The sequence below is a fragment of the Anser cygnoides genome, chromosome 8, assembly GCF_040182565.1.
Source record: "Anser cygnoides isolate HZ-2024a breed goose chromosome 8, Taihu_goose_T2T_genome, whole genome shotgun sequence".
Classification (NCBI taxonomy): Eukaryota; Metazoa; Chordata; class Aves; order Anseriformes; family Anatidae; genus Anser; species Anser cygnoides.
Window position 1 is genome coordinate 8,821,947 of NC_089880.1, and position 21,612 is coordinate 8,843,558.

Here is a 21,612-nt window from a genome sequence, read left to right on the forward strand (position 1 = left end):
TATCCCTGTCATTGTTTATTAGCTAAGACAGGTATGGGAGTAGATAGTGATTTCTAGTCTAAGATTTCTCACACACATTACTGGCACAGCAAAAGAGGCTCCTGCTCCTCCAGTCCAGTTCAAACCAGCATACCATTAACCCAGGGTAACAGGACCTGGGCACTCCTCACCACCCTGCATGTCTGGGTCCTGCCTGGTGGCCCAGCCTGTGCACCATACCTCCACCACTGGCTCAGACATCTGCAGAGCCACGTGCCCAGGTGTGGGTGTCCTTGCTTAGGTGGCTGCCACAGGCCCAAGGCCTTATCAGCCACAGAACAATCTCTTTGATTTTCCTGCTGATGACTGAGTATCAGTCTGTGGGTTACTGCCACATTTTGACTTCCTGCCCCAAATGTGTTACAAAGAACACAAAGTTGTTTATCTGTGCTTCTTTCCCACATGTATTTAAAACATCACATCAAGACAGATGTAGGCCAGAGCTTTCAGGTAAGCCTATTCTGTAGCAAATATCTGTGTTTTGCTCATTTTCTCAGCTCAGGTAAGAGCTAGGTAGATGCAAGTCAAGGTCTCGTTCTGAGCCATGCTTTCAGGTGACAGCATTCAAAAAGAAGGGTCTAACCTCTTCCCACATTTCGGAAATAGGATTTTGTAAAATGAAGCTGTATTTGTGATTTTGCTCTGTTTGCCATGTACCTGAATACATCCTGAGACTGTTTGATTTAGGGGATGTATTTTATGATATCCGCTTGGTATAGCTGTATAAAATTGCATACAAAACTAAGACAACACAGATTTCAGTCTGCAACTACTGAAAAGAATAGGATGACCAACAGGTATGTAGATACTTCACACCCATCTGAATAAGCTGAAATGTCCTGGCACCCTGTATTTAACACTCACCTGGAAGAGCCAGAACTGGTTCTGGCACTTTGGACCTACTGGTTTTGGTCCACAGAAAAGCCTACATAAACCCCAGAAAAGCACAATTGAAGTGAGATGCCCACTTCATTTTTGGCTTCCCTTGCCATTGAACTGGCTACACTTTGTCTCAGATCTTATGATGATAAATGAATAGCTTGTATAACTGACCTTCTCTGTAAACAACAGGAAAAAACCTTTCTGTAATTCCTGCAGTGACCATTCTGAAACTCACAACAGGATAACACTCACAGAAGTCAGAGTCACAGCAATTACTCTGGGACTAGTTTTAGAAGCACTCTGGACTTGGTTTTCCCCATGGCTGCTGCTGATACACCTCTTGCTGCAAGGGATCCTACCAGCTCACCCCCATGTGCCTGTGCCTGGTGCGTGGTATTTTTTTCATTTTTACTAAAGCAAATTAAATAACACCAAAAAGCCTAGTCATAACCTGAATATTTCCATGACAAATTCTGCTTTCAAGTGTGCTGTAATATATTATTGATTCCAGTAGGAAAAGCACACTTGCATCTGAAAGATACAGCCTCAAGAATATGGGTTAAATCTTTAGCAGGAGCAGAAAATTTGTTACTGTCATTAGAGCTATGCTGAATTACTATAAATGAAAATCCTAGTTTTAGGAATCTGTACCAAGCCTTTCAAAACAACATGTTCCTATTGTATTGTTGATTCACAAATCTTTATTATAGACTATTTTAAAATAGGTATAAGAAATATGAGTTAGATGCAAAAAAATAACTACCACATGTCAACCATACCACATGGATTTTTTGATGATTACATTAAACATTACTTAATAATGAAATTTAATTCCATTTTATTTCAATGGCATTTTTCATATCTGAAGAAGAGCTACTGAGGAGCAAGACAGCCTATTTATACATAATGCGTAGTACAAATAGGCAGAAGTTAATCAAAAGCTCTTCAAATTATTTTCAGTCATCCTTCAAATCAAAAATAGAAATCAATAACAGGAAATACTTAGTGAATTATTTCAGAAATCAAGAAGATTATTACAGAAAGTTTTGAAATGTTCAGAAAATAAATATTCATGTCTGCCAGATTAAATCTCTGTTTTGTGAGGTTCATTATCAATCAACTGAACTTTTTTTTTTTTTTTATTTTTAAGAATTCTAGAGTCCTTCTAAATATCCATCAAGGTTTAAAGTTAATGCGTGTTACAGCATCTAGCTACATAAAATGTTGTTTTTGTGTCATCCAACCCTCCTCCCCACCCCCCCTACCCCCCCCCCACTATGGTGTGTACAGAAACTCTTCCTCAAATGTATTCTTGGTTTCTTTATACATTTTTCAATTGTACTGAGTTGGGATTGAATGGGATATAGAAACTTCTTCATAAATTCTTCAGAAGCTAAAAACTGTTCCAGTACTACATGAAAGAGGATATGGTTTTGAACTGCAGTGTTAAGATTCAGAAACTACGTTATTTCTCATTCTTTTCAGTTAAGTGGATTTTTACTAAAACTTTGCTCCTTTGGAAGTGCTGGAAAAAGAATAATCACTTGTTAATACAGAAAGAGGAAAACTTTATTCTATTGACTTTTGAAGTCTAATCTCATGTCTAAATATAAATTATTCACATCAGTAGCTTGGTTTTTAAGTAATTGATTAAAAGTGCAATGTATAATAAGCTGTTAATTTTTCTTCCTCCCATTTTCACCTGCTCCAGTATCTATTGTGCTGTAGAAAAAGCAACTAGAACCCTATGGTCTTAGGAACCCACAGTAACTGATTTAGAATGGTGATCCAAAAATAAAAAACCTTCAACTAGCTGAATCATAAAAGATGAGAAGGATATGGCTCTAAAAAGGTAAACAGGACCTCACATCAACAATATTCTGCTCTTAAGAAGTTGCAGGGGAAGTAGAGGAGTGAATGAGACTTGTAGTGGGAGCAAGTTCACATCAGTCAGAAGGAAGCCATATAATTATCTGCTGAGGTGGTGCATGTTTCATCTTTCCAGATCAACTTCCTGCTTGTACTAGTATACCAAAATGGAAACAGGAAAGCAGTTTGGGTTTACAGCTACCTTCAAGTAAGCTTCGCAGATGGATCTGTGCAGAGAAAGCAGGTTATATAGTATTCCATTTGAAAAGAAGGTCCTAGAAATTTTGCATGTGACGTTCTTATAGCAGAAATTATAGACGTTTGGAAGAATCACTGAAATGCTTTTTTTGAGAGTTCTACTATTGCTGATTTTAAGCAATATTTACAGATAACTTACGCCTGTATTACCAGCTAGGTAAGCGTCCTATTTTTTTCATGCTGCACTTCATGAAGCCACCCCCCCCCCCCCCTCCATTTTCTTTGAATGTTGCACAGATTTTTTATTTAGGGTTGTCGCTAATATAGAATGTAGCACTTTTTCCCAGAGTAACAGCAGTACTTCCAGCTTTGGTGACCAATATTGCAAGCTGTGTCAGACCAAAGGGGATTACAGATGCATGGCAGGAAGCCTGGGGGATTCAGTTTAGTGAAAGAAAATTTCAGACGTCTTGGTTTCACACAGATGATTTACAGCAAGAACTCCCCATTTAAAGCTGAGTATGATATTAATTGAATTTCTGTCATACTGTAAGCAGAAGTAGTCAGAAAACAAAATTTTCATCATAAATTTAGAAGTAAAAAGCAATTAAGGGGAGCCCTAATTCACTCAACTGGTGAATGAAGCCACAAATCAGGAAAAATGACACAGATTGGTAAACACTAAATTTCATAATTTAGCCAGAGTTTACTTAGGTTAGTAAGAGTGAAATGACATGACTTTATTTTCCCACAGAAGCACATTTTGGGAAGTCCAAGATTTGCAGCAGCATCCTCAATAATAAGAGAATTAACTTCTCCTTCAAATAATGTCATTCTTTCAGCAAAGATCCAGCCTCAGTAGTAAGATGATCTAGAACTAGCATTTATATTCTCAAAGAATTATGGCAGTCAGTAATAAACCACAAACTGATACTCTAGTTCAATTCTAACATTAAAGAACTGTTAGTACTTGTTTGGAAGTAACAGTGGATACAAAGAAAAAAAAGCAAGGTCATGCTTCATGCTAAGTAGTTCTTCCATAAATGGGTAATGATAAGATCTTAACTTGAGCTTCATGTTGAGTAGCTCAAGCCCAAGTTTGGAGCCAAATCATTCTAAGATGTCCACAACAACATAATTCATCAACTTACACACTAACTAGCCTAATAATAATGATTATTCCATGCATATATTGCACTTCCTAGATGTACCTGAAAATGCTCTTTAAACATTTGTCTCCAAAACAGATCAGAGATGAAAATCCTCACTATCGTTCATGGCACCATTAAGACTCATTGCAGGATGATATAAAAAAAGTAGTTCACTTAATGGTGTCTTCTCAAATTCCCATTGAAAATATATATATATATATTAAAACAGAAAAATAAGGTGAAATTACCTTACCCTAAATACAAATCACATTAAAGTAATTTTAAAGTTCGGCTGAGAGAAAGTATAGTAGTTACATAGCAGCATTGCAATAAATTCGATGTTAGCTCTCATGCAGAAAGCATGATAGTTATGGCAAGGTTGATACCCTCAAAAATTACTAGAAAATATTATTTTTAATAGAAAATGTTTCTTCCAATTTATATGTACATACATTTCTAATTGACCACTCTCTTTTAAGAGGAATTTTCTATGGTTTCTCTATATGTAAAGCAGTTCTCTAAGAAATTAATTAAAATAACTATTCAGAATTCTGTTCTTCAGGGTGCCAGTATCACCTGCTGGAAATCACTATATATCAGGATTCATATTAGTTCACTAATCTGTCCTCTGGGAGAATTTTATCTTTGTACAGGGAAACTGCAAAGGGTCTATGCATGACTTAAATCCATTTAAATGCTTTGGTTGAAATCCAGATCCCATTGTGCAATGGCAAAACTCCCACTGACTTCAGAGAGGCCAGGATTTCATGGCTCAGATTGTGCCTATGCCTTGTACTTTACATGCGTGTACAGTAGAATCCAATATTAAAAGAAAACAAAACAAACAAACAAAAAAACTTCTGAGAAAAGAACTTAACTTTGTTAGGTTGCTCCTTTAAAAAAGGGATTGGGGGGTGGGGGTATGAACAGGGGTTGGAATTGAGGAGCAATGGAAGATATTTAACTAGAGTGCCAGCAGATACACTAATCTTCTTTTTTTTTTTTTTTTTTTTTTTTTTCCTGTAGAGGTAACAAGGAAAAATATACTAGGCTTCAACAGCACCTTCATAGTTAACTGTAGGGCCTTGTACCTGGGGGGTTCTGTTTTCAAAGAGTCTATACATGAGCATATATTTAACTATCTTCTTAAGCACCAGATTTACTTTTCCAATATTGCTGATATTAAAGACAGACAAGAATGAAGTCAAGCCAGAAAAACATGAAATGGATATGAAAAGGTACACGTTGGGCAGTTTGGAAAATCCTCATTATGAACTTGAGCTATGCTTGGCTCAGACAAATATTTTGGCACAAGCATCAGCACTCTGTTGGTCTTTATGCTTGTGAAATATTCACCACCTCTTCAAAGGATATAAAAAAGGATAGTTTAATTTACCAGCTTTCCTAAACTAATGAAATACCTATTAAAAAATGTTGTGTTTACTGAAACTCAGTTGATAATTCTTTTCTGGATAAAACGAATAGGATTCACAGGGTACCCCAGGATACTGTATTGTTCATCTATACAAACATTAACACTTATTTCCATCTACGTAATTTCCATAAACAAACAGTTAAATTGACTTGCTTATGCAATCTAGATGCTGAGATCTCATGAGCTGAAATGCAGGATCACTAATACACAGCAGACTCAAAAATTATACAAAAAGAGTTGTCTATTTACATTTGTAGTGTCTCAGAGATCTCTCACCACAGAACAGGACACAACCTAGTCAACATGTTTTAGAAAGAAATAGAGATGCAAATAGGAGGACTGCAATCACGTTATGTTCAAGTTGAGTGTGCAAACAGTATAAACAAACAGTAGACAGCTTGCTGCTCAAGTACTAGATTTGGTTTAAGTATTAGTGAGCCCAGAACTCAGTCCAACTGAATTTGTACTAGGAAGTCAGCTGGTGAGTTGGAGTCTTTTATCTTGATTATATCGAATAGTATCTTATTTCTTAAGTAGGGAGCCAACTGTGAGACAAATTTTTGGAGTAAGTAAACTATTTAAGTAATGGTAAGACAAATTTATAATTTCAGATCACAGCTGTACATAGCATAATCTGTCTCCTTTCTCAGCTATTTAGCACTAATTACATTAAAACAAGGTACAGATCACGTATATGCTCAACGTGCAGCATTCAGACTGACAGTTCTGCTGGCTTGTCAAAGGGTAGATTTAGCCCATTTCTTTCCCCCACATAAAAAGCCACTATACTTTTCACTACACCTTTTTTTCCCCTCCTCAAAACTGGGTAAAGGCACTTATAAAACAAAACTCGTGCTATAATTCATAACGTGTATTTTCAATGGTTAAAGCAGATGGTTAACAGCAAAGCTGTAAGCTCTTTTCAATTCTCCCAATTTAGATGTTCTCGGTAAACAAATAATCAGTTTCTCTACTTTTACCTTTCACATTTGTTATTAAATAGACTTCAGTGTGGTAGATATTGAAACTTAAGGAGAAAGTCCTCTAAATTAAACCCTGAGTCCAAATGATGAACATATATAAGTTTTGAGCTGCTCTTCGTATTTATCACAATTGCCTCTGACTCCCTAAGCAGCTTCAGAGACTATTTATTCTCAAGTTTCAGTAAAACAGATACAGATCTCTACAAAATGCTAAATAAACTAGGAAACAGATTGTTAAAGAGAAGCCAAGCATTTCACAGCCATGAAAGTCGGATAGCTCTGTCAGCTTCCATAATGGTCTCTCACCACAGTGCGCACCTAAAAGATTTATGAGATTTCTACTTCAGATGTGTGGGCCTGCCAGAGATCTAGAAGAGATCTAAGCAGAAGGTACAAACCCAGAGTAGCAGGGTCATGAATAAGATGGGTTTTGAACGCAAGCCAATTTGTAGTTCAATATTCCAATGATACAATGGACAGAAAGGAATTGTATAATCAGAGCCTTTGCCAAGGAATGCAAACTGCTAAGATAACCTATGCTGATCATAATTGCCTATATCAGTCCAATAAAGTTATTTATTGCCAGGACCTATAAACTCAATAAAAGACCTTTTATAGGATTCCTCATTTTTTCATCATAGAATACATGTTGACAGCCTAAACAACTGAAAGGTGCAGCTCGTAAGTGTACCATGCATATAAATGAACAGCTGATAGATTAATTGCCTGGTGCTAAAATTTGAAGCTTTTTACACTGTCTGTAGCTTTGGAATTTTTAATGAGCTTTTTCCATATGAGTGCCAGAAAATTAAAAATGAGCCATCATTGCTTCCTTCAGTGACATCACTAAGGAGCACACAATCTTCCTATGTGTATGTATTACTGAGAATGAGCTTTCTCGGTCCTGCATGCTTCTTCTGGAAGCCCTTGATAAAGGCTTCCCTTTTACCTATTTCACTGTAAAGAAACAACATATGCACTTCTATACTGACAGCATATCAGCATTCTTCGAACGAGCTCAGAAAAGCTTTTAAGATACAATACTTCCTATGGGGCATGAAGATCCTTTACAGACTGTCAAAGGAAAGGGGTTATCTACAATGAGTCAGAGATAACTCTTCAGAAAAGAATGATTTCCTTCCTCCCCCCACCCCCCAAGCTATTTTTCTTCACTTTAACACTCTAACTTTTGCAGTTTCACCAATTTATTTTCCCTTATTACTCCATTAGAGTCATCAGTGCTGAAACTGTGCTATCCTCATTTTGCAGCAGGATTTTGAGTAGAGCTCTTGAAAATAAATAAGAAAAAAGAAAAAAATAATAAAAATTACATTCTACCCGGAGTAAAAGATATTAACAACAGAAATATCCAAGCTGAAGGTGCAAGTTCAACTCTAACTTCCAAACCCATTTCGTTTCAGATCAAATGCTGCAAGTACCCAAAATCTCAAAGCTCCTTTCTAAAGGCTACTTATATTAGCTTTCCCAGTGTCAATTATTACATCAACTTCACAGTGCAAACCTCAAATATAGTGTGGGTGATGGCTATCCTGAGGCTATGGATCATGGAAACCTGGACTTCCCAGCAAATCTATTTTCAGGAAACCTGACCAAATTTTGCAATCCTCCTACTCCCCATCATAACACCTAAGCTTCTGCAAGAAAATCTGTGACTTCACAGAGATCTCATTTTTTCCTTTTCCATCTCTTATCAGGTGTAGGTTGTAAATGACGCACTTGAAGTTTTAGAAAAAAAATTAATGTGACTCACATGTAGGCTTTGGTCAGGAGTACCCTGGGAAGCCATCGTTGTCATTAATATTCACAGCTGTTTCACGTTGTTTCCAGTGCATATTTTGTATTAATAGCTGTTTTTTGTGGAGAGCATCTACCAAAGCTGCATTTCTTCATACCTATAAGAAATAAACACAGTTAATAAATACAGGGAGAAAAAAGAATCTGCTTGTTCCTTTTGGTTTTTGTGTGTTTGTGTGTGTGCACTGATCGCTTGTTTTGTTGTTTTTAGTCATGGATAAATCAGCATGAACAGTTTATACCCCCTTAAGCACAGGTAAAGGGGGATTGCCTAAATGAGTGGTTGCATTGGATTAAAATTTCATCTTTCTAACTGATGCACATTACAGTTATTTCCAGGTTGTAGGTAAGATGTATAAGCAGTGTAACAAAATAAGAGAACAGAGCACCACATTTCTCATGTTCTCATTCTGCTTCTATTCAAAATCACTTTTTTTTTCAGCTCAGTTTCTTGTTGCAAGCAGTAAGATCAGTATTAAATAATAAATCAGCAGATAACTAGATCAAGTAGTTCTCCAGCCTCCACAGAGATAAGCAATCAGATCTTCCAGAAAGATTTTATATTATTTGGCACATTAGAAGAATAAAGAATATTCCGAGTACATTTATATTAGTGATCTATTTTGTGTGTAGTGCTGTTAGAAAAAAAAATATATTTCTGATGTCACTTTTTTAAACGTATATACATTCACTAAATTTTTACATTTAAAAAAAATAAGAACCATCACTCAAGCAGTCAAAATGAAAAACCTCAAAGAAAAACAAGCAGAGTGTCTGTCACAAACATAATTATTTTCCGTGCATTAAATTATGACACTTAAGAACAGACTTGACAGCAATATGAAATTAAATAGTGTTTAAGAATGTATGTAGCATTTTTCAGAACTGCCTGATAACAAAAGTTTCCTTATTTCAACTCATAAAACGAGGGTTTTTAAAAATCTCTACCATACAAAGCTATAGGACTAGTTTTCTGGATGTTGGGTGAGCATCAGTTTACCAAGGATTGAAGAATGCTGCATTTACAGTTGTGTGTCTATGTACTCTCAGTAAGACACCCACAAGCTCCCCACCTATAACATTCAAATCCAAACTTAATTTTTGCTGAAGTTGATGAAAGAGGAAAAGTTTAAATGATGTTGAATGGTTAAACCACAACTTTTCCACATGCAAAATAGGCAGAAATAATCTAACACTTTTCTCTACTTTGATGTTTGTTAGTCTAAGTCTTACTTGTATGTATAAAAACATGAGAAATATAAATGCTTCATCTTGATTCAGGATTAGAAACCCTCAATTCTGCAACTCTAGCTCATTTGAGGAATCCTATTCCCATTATCATCATTAACTTTGAGTGACTGCGGAAAACAGGTTTCACATTACTACAGATACCTCTCAAAGAACTGTGCCAGTAGAAACCAGCAACATATAAATTGAAGCTAAAGACAAAATGAAATGTCAAAATGAATGACAAAATAGATCACTAATAGAAATGTACTTCGAATATTATTTATGCTTCTAGTGTGCCAAAATTAATGAAAAAATTAAAGGAAAAAGTAGTTGAAAAGGGGGGAGGAGTGTAAAATACGTGCAAATTTTATTATCCAAGTACCTTGCATTGCATGTTTTTAAAAACGCATGTTTTTAAAAAACATGAGGTTAAATAAAGTCATCTATGGGAATCTCTCTTTTTGTTATAGAAACAAGGATTTTTAAAGTTAACACCAATATTACAAAATACTAGAAGTTGTCCTTCTGTCACTTGGCAATTAAAGAATTTGAGTCCTAAAGGTACTTTAAAATTTGCATTGGTATAGAAAAGGTAAAACTTTGACTATAAAAACCTATTGTTTTGAAGAACAGAGATATTTGGATTAGATGAGAGAACTACCAGCACAAACATTCACTCCAAGTCATTTAATACTCCCCTGGAAAGCTCCTCCTTCCCAGTGACAGCTAAGATTATCCTTTTCATTTATTTAATGTTTACTTGACACTCCAGGCAATTGCCATTCCATATCTGAGCCACCCCAGAACAATCTCTGGCTTTTCACCTCCTGCCCTTATCTTCTCCTTTGGCACTTCACACAAGGAACAAATGTGGAACACAGAACTAAAAGCTGCTTTCAGATCATTCGTGTTATCAGCTATATAAGAGAATAGCAGTGTAGACTGTAAACATTTTATGAAATGGAAAAAGCCTTCAAAGAAGCCCATGTGCATTCCCCAACCCTTTTTTATTTATTTTTAATCAAAGAAACAATATAGATCACTGCATATACTGAAGAAAAAATCATTGTCAAACGCACTGCATTCACATTAAAAACATTCATGATACGTCATGAACACCATGAAACAATAATAAACAGTCATCCCCAAATATCAAGTATTAGAAATCAACCAAAATGTAGATCTATACTTCTGACTTTAACTTTTTTGTTTGTTTGTTTGTTTGTTTAAAGCCTTCACCCTCCCTTGGAAAATGCTGTCTGCTTAGAGGTATAAATGGGTGATGACAGACACATGCAAGGAAACTGTGCTGCATTCAGAAACATGCATTTTCTCAAGGTCTTTTTAACCAGAAGCACTTCAATGACTAAGCTCTCAGGTGAATATTATGTGAATATGCCAGCAAATAACTGGAAGAATCAAAATGTGAGCGTGGACAGAGTCAATTAATTGTTTACTCAACAGAAAAAAAACAGCAATGCATGAAAAAAGAAATCGTCTTTTAAACCACAGACACATGATTATTTACTTCCATAACACTAAAACTTCGGCTAATTTCAATGTTCCCTATTGTTACCAACAAAGAATTACATGCTTTTCTCTGAAGATCTGAAAAATACAGAAAATTTACAGTTATTTTCAAGCCAGATATACCTGTAGCTCCTCACTATGCATTTTTTGTGTATTTTGTGTAAATCCTATCATTCATTGTTTACTTTGATTAAAAAATAACAAATAAAAATAAAAAATGCCAAGCCTCAGAACTTCCTAAAAAGCTAGCACTTCTAAATACAGGAAAGTTGTCTATAGTCTTGTGATTTCCTCCCTGGATCTCTACTGCAGCGTATAAAAACACCACTGCTGTGCTTATATCACAGAAAACAGATCAAATTCCAGCAGCTGGGGATTTGTGGGTGGCAAATAAATCTGCTTAGCTTGAGAACACACTTATGTTTCTCTGCTACTTTGTCAGTTGGTAGAAGAGAAATTAGAGAAAAAGGAGAGATTGAGAGATTAAGAAACCAGAGAGAAGTCATTCAGGCATATCAGTGCAGAGTTGCAGTTACTTTACTGATCACTTTAATAGAGTCTAAGTTTTCTATGTCAGCTGCACTGTAGGAAGAGGTCGTTTCAACACTTTTAGTTTCATTATAAAGTCAAATGAGAAAGGTTGAACGACAAGAACTGAAGTGCCAAATATACTCAAGTCAGAACACTTGCATTGATTCTGGAAATAATATTTCTATATATTTAATATGCTTACAGAGTCCAATAAAATGTGAAAATTCTAATAACCAATGTAAAATCAGCTGACTAACAGCCTAGATGCAGGAGATGGGGCAGTGTGTGTTTGTATCCTAGGAAAGTGCAGTCTTCAGAGTCACAGTTCCCATCACACAGTGAGCAGCAGCAACATGCATCAGCGCACTACCAGCTCTCTCTGCAGAAGACTTCCAACCCATGCTTACACAGCTATTCAGGCATTTTAAAAGGCTCAAATTCCCTTTAGCTTAGATTTCAGCATAGTCACATGGTAGGTAGTTTGGTTTTGTTGTTGTTTAGTTGGGGATTTTTTGGTTTTCTTCTTGTTATTTGTTTATAAAAACAGCAAGACACATGCAAATAGAAGAGAGGGATATATTCACAGCAGGCCAACAAAACTATTCACTCTACTTTTCCTGTCTCCCAGCTAGGGAAGCTTCTGCTCATTTGATGTTGGTATTCTCAGAACTTCTCCTCCTGGAAGAAAACACAGGGCAGCACAGGGGACGAGCATATTCAGCCTTCCCCTTTCTCTTCCTGGAAACACTGCTTCAGAGAATAATATTGTTTAGAGCAGCAAGATCTCGAATGATAAAAGCACAATTTGGGCATACACATAAAATCAAAGTACTTTCTTAGCTATATAATAACTTGAACACTGAAGTACTTCATTTTCTTTTGGGTCAGATCACGTCAAAAAGCTTTACAAGCTTCTGGACATCTGCTAAACTGTTTTCTCCTAAAGCATACTTTTCTTTTTCATATACAAACCAAGCAAGGTTTGCTGCTTGACACCCTGCAGCAAACAGGCACCTTGCATCTACTTTGAAGGCGTTGATTTGTTTCATGTAATCACTGGGCAAATTTCCTTCCTCAGTCTCTTTTATGAAGGTTCAAATAAGAACAGAATAAAGATTAGAAAAAGTTTACTCCTTGCACTTGCACCCTGTCTAAAAGATATGCAGACTGATGACAGACTGCTGAGAACAAATGATCCCGTATTTTTACCAAATCCTATTTCTAAATCTCATTCATTTTAAAGCCATTTTCCTCCTGCAATTTAATGCATCATCAAGGAATAACACTCACAGAAGCTCAAGAATGAGTGAAAGGAATGACAAGAAATTTACCATAGCACACAAGCACTTCTCTGGGTTTAAAGTTTCTGGCACAACAACAAACATTTGACTCCATTAACTCCCATGAACAATGCTCCATCATAATCTGTCAACTCACGCATGCATATTGTCATGTCTGTATTGCTAACAAAGTTCTTCAGCCCTGCCTCTATTTGGAACATCGATACTTTTCAGAGCCATCACTTAAAATATGATCATTATTGCCTCTAGGCAAATCATTTTAATTCATTCTCAGTTCATATGAATTAAAATGAATTGATCTTGGCTCAAGCAGCACAACTTTTTAAATTCATGGTTTAATTCATTTTTAATTTGTACGAATTAAAATACATTGATCTAGGCTCAAGCAGTAAAATTTTTCTTGCTTGCTTCCCTATAAATATTCCAAAAGCCACAACATCTGTTGATGACAAACTCCATTGAAAAAGGGATTTGATAACAATACTAATTCATCAGCAAGTCTGCTGGTCTTCAGTAGGACCCGGGACAATATAGTTTTCACCTGAGATGCAACTGAGCCAACTGAGCTGCCAATATTGACCACAATGTACGGGATCACAGCATCAGCATGTGATTCCTATTATGCTGGGTTTTCAGCTTGTAACCCATGAACAGCCATACTATAAAAGGAGGTCCCATTCTTTCAAAATAAAGGACACTATTTCTTGCTTCTGAATTTTTTTCTCCAGCTCCTACTTTGCTTGGAGTTTGGTTTTAAAACTATGGGAGCAGAGAAGCTGCAACTGCCATAGTAACCATAAGCATCCATTTCCCATTACTTCGTTTCTGCAGAATGAATAAAGCCTTACATTATTCTTTTCCCTTTGAATGGAAGGGAATATGTATGCCAAGTCTATGCTGATATTATTAGGTTAATTTGAAAGAATGTGTCTCATGATTTTTTTCGATACAGCCTGCTGCTGAGAAACGAAAACCATCTTCTGAGTGCTACTGCAGCACTGAAGTTCCTGCATTTATTAACTTCGGTAGATGTGTCAGATGATATGAATAAACAGTTCCCTGATCCAAAAAAAAAAAAATTAGATCAATATCTTTGACACGAATGAACTTCTTATATACGCACCAAGTCATCCATTTAAATGTTTCAGTCAGTGTTGGCTTGACAGAGCACTCTCAATGCAAAGCATGTAAATCAAGCAGAAATCAAGATGAACAGACATGGTCAATATTGTCATGGAGATACCTTGACTGCTACTGTGCGTGCGCCTGAGTAACCAACTGTAACAAGCTTCTGCCCTCGCTAACTGGCAAACAATTCTTTGCTTTCCCCAAAAAGGGGAATGTTCTTGAACCGGTTTCTTACTCTTATTTTGAATTCAGGTTGCCTAACATGGAGTCTCATAATTTTCTGGCTTCTGATGAGAGGCAATCACCACTGATTTCAATTCCATTATAAGGAGAATTTACATATAAAGTATATAAAGATATTAAGTATATAGATGAAGTAATTTATATATTCTTTCACAATACCTTCTGAGAGGCAGATCTTGAGCCATAATGGTTCAAACTAATATCTAGTGCAGCACAGGCTCCAGCATGTTAGAATGTTAGATCAGCTGGGAGTACTTTGTAAAAAGCAAACACTGCCTTACTTCATATTAAATAATAATAATAATAATGATAATAATAATAATAATAAAACAGTAAAGAACTTAAATAACTAGCCTAAGTAAATTCTCTGCAATTGATCAGAACTGCATTTAAAAAGTCAAAATACAACTATATTTTTAGCTGGTTCCTTTATCAAGGAGAAAAATAATTTGCAGATTTTGTTGAAGTTAAACTACATGAAATTGAAAAAAATATAAATTCTCTCCTTTATCAGAAGAAGCCAACTTGTTTGGAACTATTCATTAGGAAGTCCAATAAAAGAATAAGGCCAGATGAAAATAAATGTAAATATATTAATAGAAAAAAATCACATCCCATTACAAATGTTTAAAAAGCAATACACACGCATATATATAAATATATGTATATAAATTATGTATTTATATAAATATATATAAATTATCATTACCCTTTACAGGGTGATGATACATTTGGATGCTTTTAAAACAGCTCTGTGCAGGGGAGAGCATTATCCAAATTATGTTCTTCTTGTCTTAGTGTCTGACTCTAGAGTAGTTATTTTACTTTTCTTTATCGTTCCTACTCCTTCTAGTCTGCAGGAGTCTGTATGTACCTATTGCCACATACAGACCTGGGGCTGTCTAGGCACTACTTTAAAACTAACACACGTGTTATATATGAAGATCGTTACAAAATCAGAGAACACCCTATCCACACAAACTATTCTTGTCCTTCCCAAATTCCTTGGGGAAATCAGCTCTGCTGTTTAGGCTCTCTCTGGCAGATGTGAATGGTTTCTGAAATGCTAAAAAAGAACCCACTGAGAATGGAAGAGAACCTATTAAGGACAATAACAAAGAACAAAATATGTATAATGGGAAACTATGAGAGAAGATGTCTTGACATTTAACAGTAAGAAAGAGGATTGGTATCTTTATGTACCTGCATAGGTATCTGGACGACCTTATATTTCAATATAATGAAATAATTCTGTATAGGCACATTTAGCATACTCTGATTCAGAATGTCCTGTTAAGAAACACAACTCTATTAATCTGATTCTATTTCGGACAGAAATAATTACCTTGAAATAATAGGTATGAGTAGCCTTTTTTTTTTTTTTCCCCCCCTCTGGGAATTAATGATTTTTGCACTGTTTCATAGCCTGACCTTGTTTATAATTCTATTCTGTTCACATCCTGTTATGCTTTGCATTTAAATCTCTTACTGCATTAATAACTTTCTAATTACTTCCCTCACATTTTCAGTGTACCTATGTGTGGTGGTTTTGATCTCACACTAGAAATGTATGAATTCTGAATATTGACTATATTCAAATGTTATTCAAGCCACTATCTCTAAGTTTTCAAGCAAGCAAAAGCTACAGCATAGTAAATCATATACTGTAAACCAATCATATACTGTAAAATAATAAATAACAAGTGAGCAAATGAGATGGTTTATGATTAAATGAATAGGTTACAGGCTACTTATTCAAAACATGAAAATATATAATAATATAAAAATGTCTGGAAAAACTAAAGTCACTTCAGAGATTCATTAGCAAAAAATTTCATGTGAATAGTAATAATGAATTCTGGCCAAAGTTTTTACATCTACATAATCCTTTTCCACAGTTATAATACTTAAGTCATATGGACGCTTCATGGATCTCATGTAACAATGTGTTTTTTTCCTAGAGATTCCTAGTTTTAATTTTCATTAAGCACAGACAAAACACATAATTCACATTTGGTTGAAGTAACATCACCCCAAGCCTCCGTCCCTTTGTCATTTCCCATTCCTCCCAACCTCTCTGCTGTATTTTCCCCTCTTAACCTCAAAAGAACAGCACTTTACACTCAATCATCTTTGAATTCATACCGCTTGATCTTCAGCAACCAGACACAGGCACAGTATCCCATGACATTCTCACCAACTCTTTGTACAATCGTACTTCTTTCTTTGTGAAATACCCTGCTGAATAGATCAATAAATTTGTGTCTCAGTCATTCTATGTTCTGCTAATACACTTTCTCCTTCTCCTCCCATTTCCTAGTCAAAACATTTCAAGCATCAGTAGAAATCTAGTTACTAGGTTCAATAGCATAAGCTTTTATTTGTGGATAAAACAATAGTATTTTGACTGTAATACATCTCAAGGACATCCAATTAAAAAACAAAACAAACCACTAAGCCTTTTTTTTTTTTTTTTTTTAGGGCACAGTGATGGGGGGCAGTGCCACTCGATTCACATTCTGGAAGAAAACTAGCCAAAAAAAAGTGCATGAAGGATCCAAGGCTTTATATGGTCATCTTATTACACATTCTTACTATCTTATTATGTAGAACACAGAAACAGGGCAAAATAAAGAACTGAAGCCTGCTTATAACAGGGAAACATCTTGTGTCACTTTACACAGCATAAAAAACAATTACAAGAAAAAAAAGAAAAAGAAAAGGACCAACATCACTCCAAAAATCTGGTTCCACTAATAAAAATACTAGGGATACCAATTTCACACAAAATCAAATTAGATTTCAAAGCAGTCTACTAAAACTATTTCATCTACAGCCACTGTTGCAGCATTGCTCCACTAGAGCTGCTGGATGCGATGGGGGCTGACACTTCTGTGACACGAGGTTCCAGTACTCAAGGAAGCAAATGACAACCGCATACACACAAGGACCAAAATAGAACAATACCAGGCAAAAGTTGCTTCAGATCATATCCCTCTATTTCTCAAATATCTGCATGCATCTCAATATTCTTAAAATACTTTCTTATTCTTGTTTTGATAGCAAAATTATTCGGACACAACTGTAACCTACTACTAAAGACTATATATTTAAAGAAGTAGAAAGTTTAGAACAAGAATGTTAGGGATTTGAATCATCTTTCTGAAAACCTCGAACTAAAAAGGCTTAGTAATATGAACAGAGAAACATCATGAATGTTGAACAGCAGTTGGGATAAGCCAAAGTATTGTGGAAGCTAAATTAAATCCAAGCTTTCCACCTCCCAGCAGGGGGGAAAAAAAAAAATCACAATTTTTGGTTGTGTAGCCAAATCCAAAATTCAGAATACACAGACAGGAATTGAAAAAGCAACCAGCAAAGCAGAAAAGACTTCTGGCATTTTTTACTTGACTCAAAATCATGGTATTTTGGTGGCCTAAAGCCAGATGCTATGCAGATTATTCTATTTTTCCCTACGTTAACTTTCCTCACCACTTTTACCATTCAGCTCTGGATTTGGATAGTGATAAGGCACAGAGCAGAGGCCTGGGCAGCACACACTCTAAGAACCCTGACGTTTCAGGCAACGACTTTCCTGCTGTCAAATTTGTTCTGACCAGGTCCTAGGCACTGGACTCTTCAATGACTGCATCATGATATTAGAGTAGTTACGTTGCTTAGTCTGAGCAGCATGTTTGTAATCAATTCAGTGAAATGATTCAGTGAATCCAGGATCACTTTTATGCAACATTTTTTTCCTCTAACCATTTACTTAGCTGTTATTTCTATGCACTGTTTTCTCTGTATATTTCACATTTTCATTTTTCTTTCATGCATTTCATGTTTCTGACATAAAAGATGCTATGGCATCATTATCTACTTCTACAGGAAAAACAAACCACCACCCAAAACCACCCTGAAATATATTTAATTTTCAGTACTGAAATACAAAATAAAACCACTGCATAGTGACCTGTGGGTGAATAGAGAATTTTTGCTATGCCTTCATCCTTTGAAATATTCATATACCTAAAATATTTGTTCCTAAACCAAAGCTTTATTTACTTCTTTCTCCCTATATATTTAGCCTGCAAGCTGAACTGTAAACTCTTTGGCAGAAGTATTTTTACTTTCTTTCTGCTGTTTGCCAGGTTGCAGCACCTGTTTATAGACAGTTACTCTAACCATTTTTGTTAGAAAAGCCATACAAGGTTAGATCCCAAGGGACACTTAAAGAAAACATCTCTCTTGCATTTGGTCTCTAACATGGTACTTGTATGATTTGTTTCTCTTGTACTGAAGGCTCCTTTGGAATTACTTTAAGGCCATTGTAAGTAATCTCACAGAACTCATAGGCAGGAAGCAAGAAGCAAAAGACTTCAAATGAAAATCTGTGTATTTTGAAATTCCTTTCAGATATCAAAATTAAAAATGTCAGCACAATATTTAATGCATTGTAGAAATGTGTGCCTCCTCCCCAGCCCTTTAAGAACTATTACATTCATTCTCTCATCTATAAAAAAAATCAATATTAATTTGGCCAGAAAGACTAATGTAATTTTTAGACATATGAACTTTTTACATTATCAATGGAAATACAGGTGCTAGACTGACCATTGCTGGAATATGATCATCTATTTCTCACGTCCACAATTTCAGAATTTGAAGAGTTCAGAAATAAAAAAATAAAAAATAAAAAATAATAAAAAATAAAGGTAGTTAAAGGACTGGAATGCCTTTTATTACTAAAGATATATATATATATATGTATTTTAATCATGAGAACTGTTGGAGTTTATACCATGTTACATTCTCAGAAAGAAGGTTAAGAGATTATTTTATCTCAGAGTACCTAGATGAGAAACAAAGCTCGGATTAAGGTCTCTTGTGGTTTTATCATCTAACTGATGAAGACAAAGACACTGGTCCAAGAGGCTTGCTAGGAACAACTGGATGAAGATTAAAATCTGTGCAGTAGCCCACCAAAATCATACACATTAAGAATAGTTTGGATGATGGATTGTATTAATTATAGGATAAGCAACGTTCAAGTTGTTAGAAACTGTAGCAAAATCCCATTTTGCACAGATTTTTTTTTTTCATGGTGAATAATGGTGCTTTCAGTTATTTTCAAAAGGATTAAGCTAACTGAGAGAAACAAACCTTTTGCTGCTACTTATTATTAGAAATGGTGTTAAAACACTGTCATCTGCAAATATATATAAAAAAAAGAAGCATATGTTGAAATATTAACTTTTTGGTTGTATTTAAAATGCCTACGACACTAACATTCACCTGACTTGTGTAACGTTTTAATCTACACAATATTCATAAACCTGGAGTAGTAGAAGAAGATAAAAATCTTAAAAAGATTGTAATCCACCACCTCTTTCAGTTGATCTGTCACACTGAATAATTCAGAGCATGCTGAATACTTCACTAGCTCTTCTGCTTTTCCAGCAGGCAAATCAGAGGGATTCTGTAGTGAATCACTGAACAGAGGCAATGAACTCTGTCCCAGACACATGCAACCCACAGGAATTTGCATGTCAGCATGTAGGCATCCCAGCGTCTGTTACACAGCAAGTCTATTTCTGAGTACCCTGAATAACAGAAAGTGTTTTCAAGATCAAATCAGAAGTGGAAAAAAACGGAGGTGCTCAGTATTTTTAGTACATGTAGGCAACACACTTTCATACCCATGACTACTACACCAGTGTGTAACTGCATTCTGTCACAATCAGCATTCCTGATTTCTTTTAGCGCCTTCTTAGCCTCTTGCTAACATAGGAGGGTGCAGCAGGAGAGGCAGGCCTGGCAGATGTCGATGTAGCCTCACTACCAGAGCGGGGAAGCCTGACAGCAGGGAACCCCGATTCAGCAGGAAGCTGAAAATGTGCAGAGATCCACACAGCGCAGAGTTACACCTGCAAACCCTGAGCCTCTGGAAGCTGGGATTCAGAGGTCACCATCAGGGCTTGAAATGACAGTGGCACCTTCCTGCCTTCATACAACGCAGTGGGCAGTGGCACAGGAGAAGCAAGAGCACCCCCTTTAGTGATACTGCAGTGGAAGAGTTTCTGGTCTTGGACAGGACATGAGTACCTTCGCTGCTGCAAAGCCCAGGTGCTGCAGGCATAGTGCAATGAGATGGAAGCACATTACTTTTGTTTTTCAATGCATAACAATCAATTCTTCATATAACCAGGAGATCAACCTGATGTGAGATACACAAAATCACTCAGTATGCTGGCACATGTATCAAAGCTGATACACTTTCAGTATTTTAAATGCAATTCCAGAGTTCTATTTGGTTAGCATCATTCAGCTACTATTAAGCGATAAAGACCTGCCCCAGCTATGGAAATATCATATTTATGTTGATCCCTCACAACCTAGAAATAAAATTCTCAAATACATGAATTAATAGTAATCACAAATCACAAAATACAGCTTTGGTATAATGACATAGTAATTAGAGTATTGTGTCCATATATAAAACTTTATACTAAATAGGAAACCTCTAACAATACACAAAGTACGTGCATGGTTACCTGAACATATGACCAGAGAGCTTCATTACAGCCTGCAGTGACAGTTTGAGTAACCGATCCGGACACTGCCTAATTCCAAGCAGTTATGTTTGTCAAAAGCCTTTTTTGCCTCTGTCATACACCGAGTAGACTTTTCCTCTATATTCAATGTAAGTTTCAAGCATTAAACAATTTCATCATTTTGCACTTTTTCAGTGGAGGTAATTCTTTACTATTAATATTGCACTGAAATTTTTAGCTCAGATGCTCCTGGAATACACATATGAATATTAAATGATAACATTAAATAATTAAATATTCAACATCATTAAAATGCTGTCATTACAACAACAAAAAGAAAGTGCTGGTATTCAGTTTTCAAATGGGTTTACTCTTTTGAAAAATTCTTAGGCACTACACAAAAATAAGAATCCATCTTGGTTCATTTTAATTAACATACTGTATTTCATAACACAACATTTCAAAACCAAATCAATATACTAGCGAGTGAATACAGTTACAAGTTTGAACTTTAGAACTTCTCTGTAAAAACCTTTTAAGTATCAACAGCACAAGCAAATATATATATATATTTTTAAATACGTCTTTATTAGCTAGCATCAATGCAGATTACTTCAAACTACTTTTCTGGAAACACAGAGGAAAGACCAAACTTGTGAATTGTTTAAATGGTATGATATTGATTAACATGAGCTCTTTGCTAGATCCTATCAGTATAATTTC

At 35.7% G+C, this 21,612-nt stretch overlaps 1 long non-coding RNA gene across 1 annotated transcript in view; it reads right to left on the bottom strand.

Moving 5' to 3' along the window:
* The window catches only part of LOC136791398 (uncharacterized), a 315,666-nt gene that overhangs the window by 53,793 nt on the left and 240,261 nt on the right, over positions 1 to 21,612 (bottom strand). The window contains exon 5 of the long non-coding RNA XR_010833355.1: positions 8,329 to 8,470. This is a non-coding gene — a long non-coding RNA (uncharacterized lncRNA). The remainder of the gene's footprint in view (positions 1 to 8,328; positions 8,471 to 21,612) is intronic.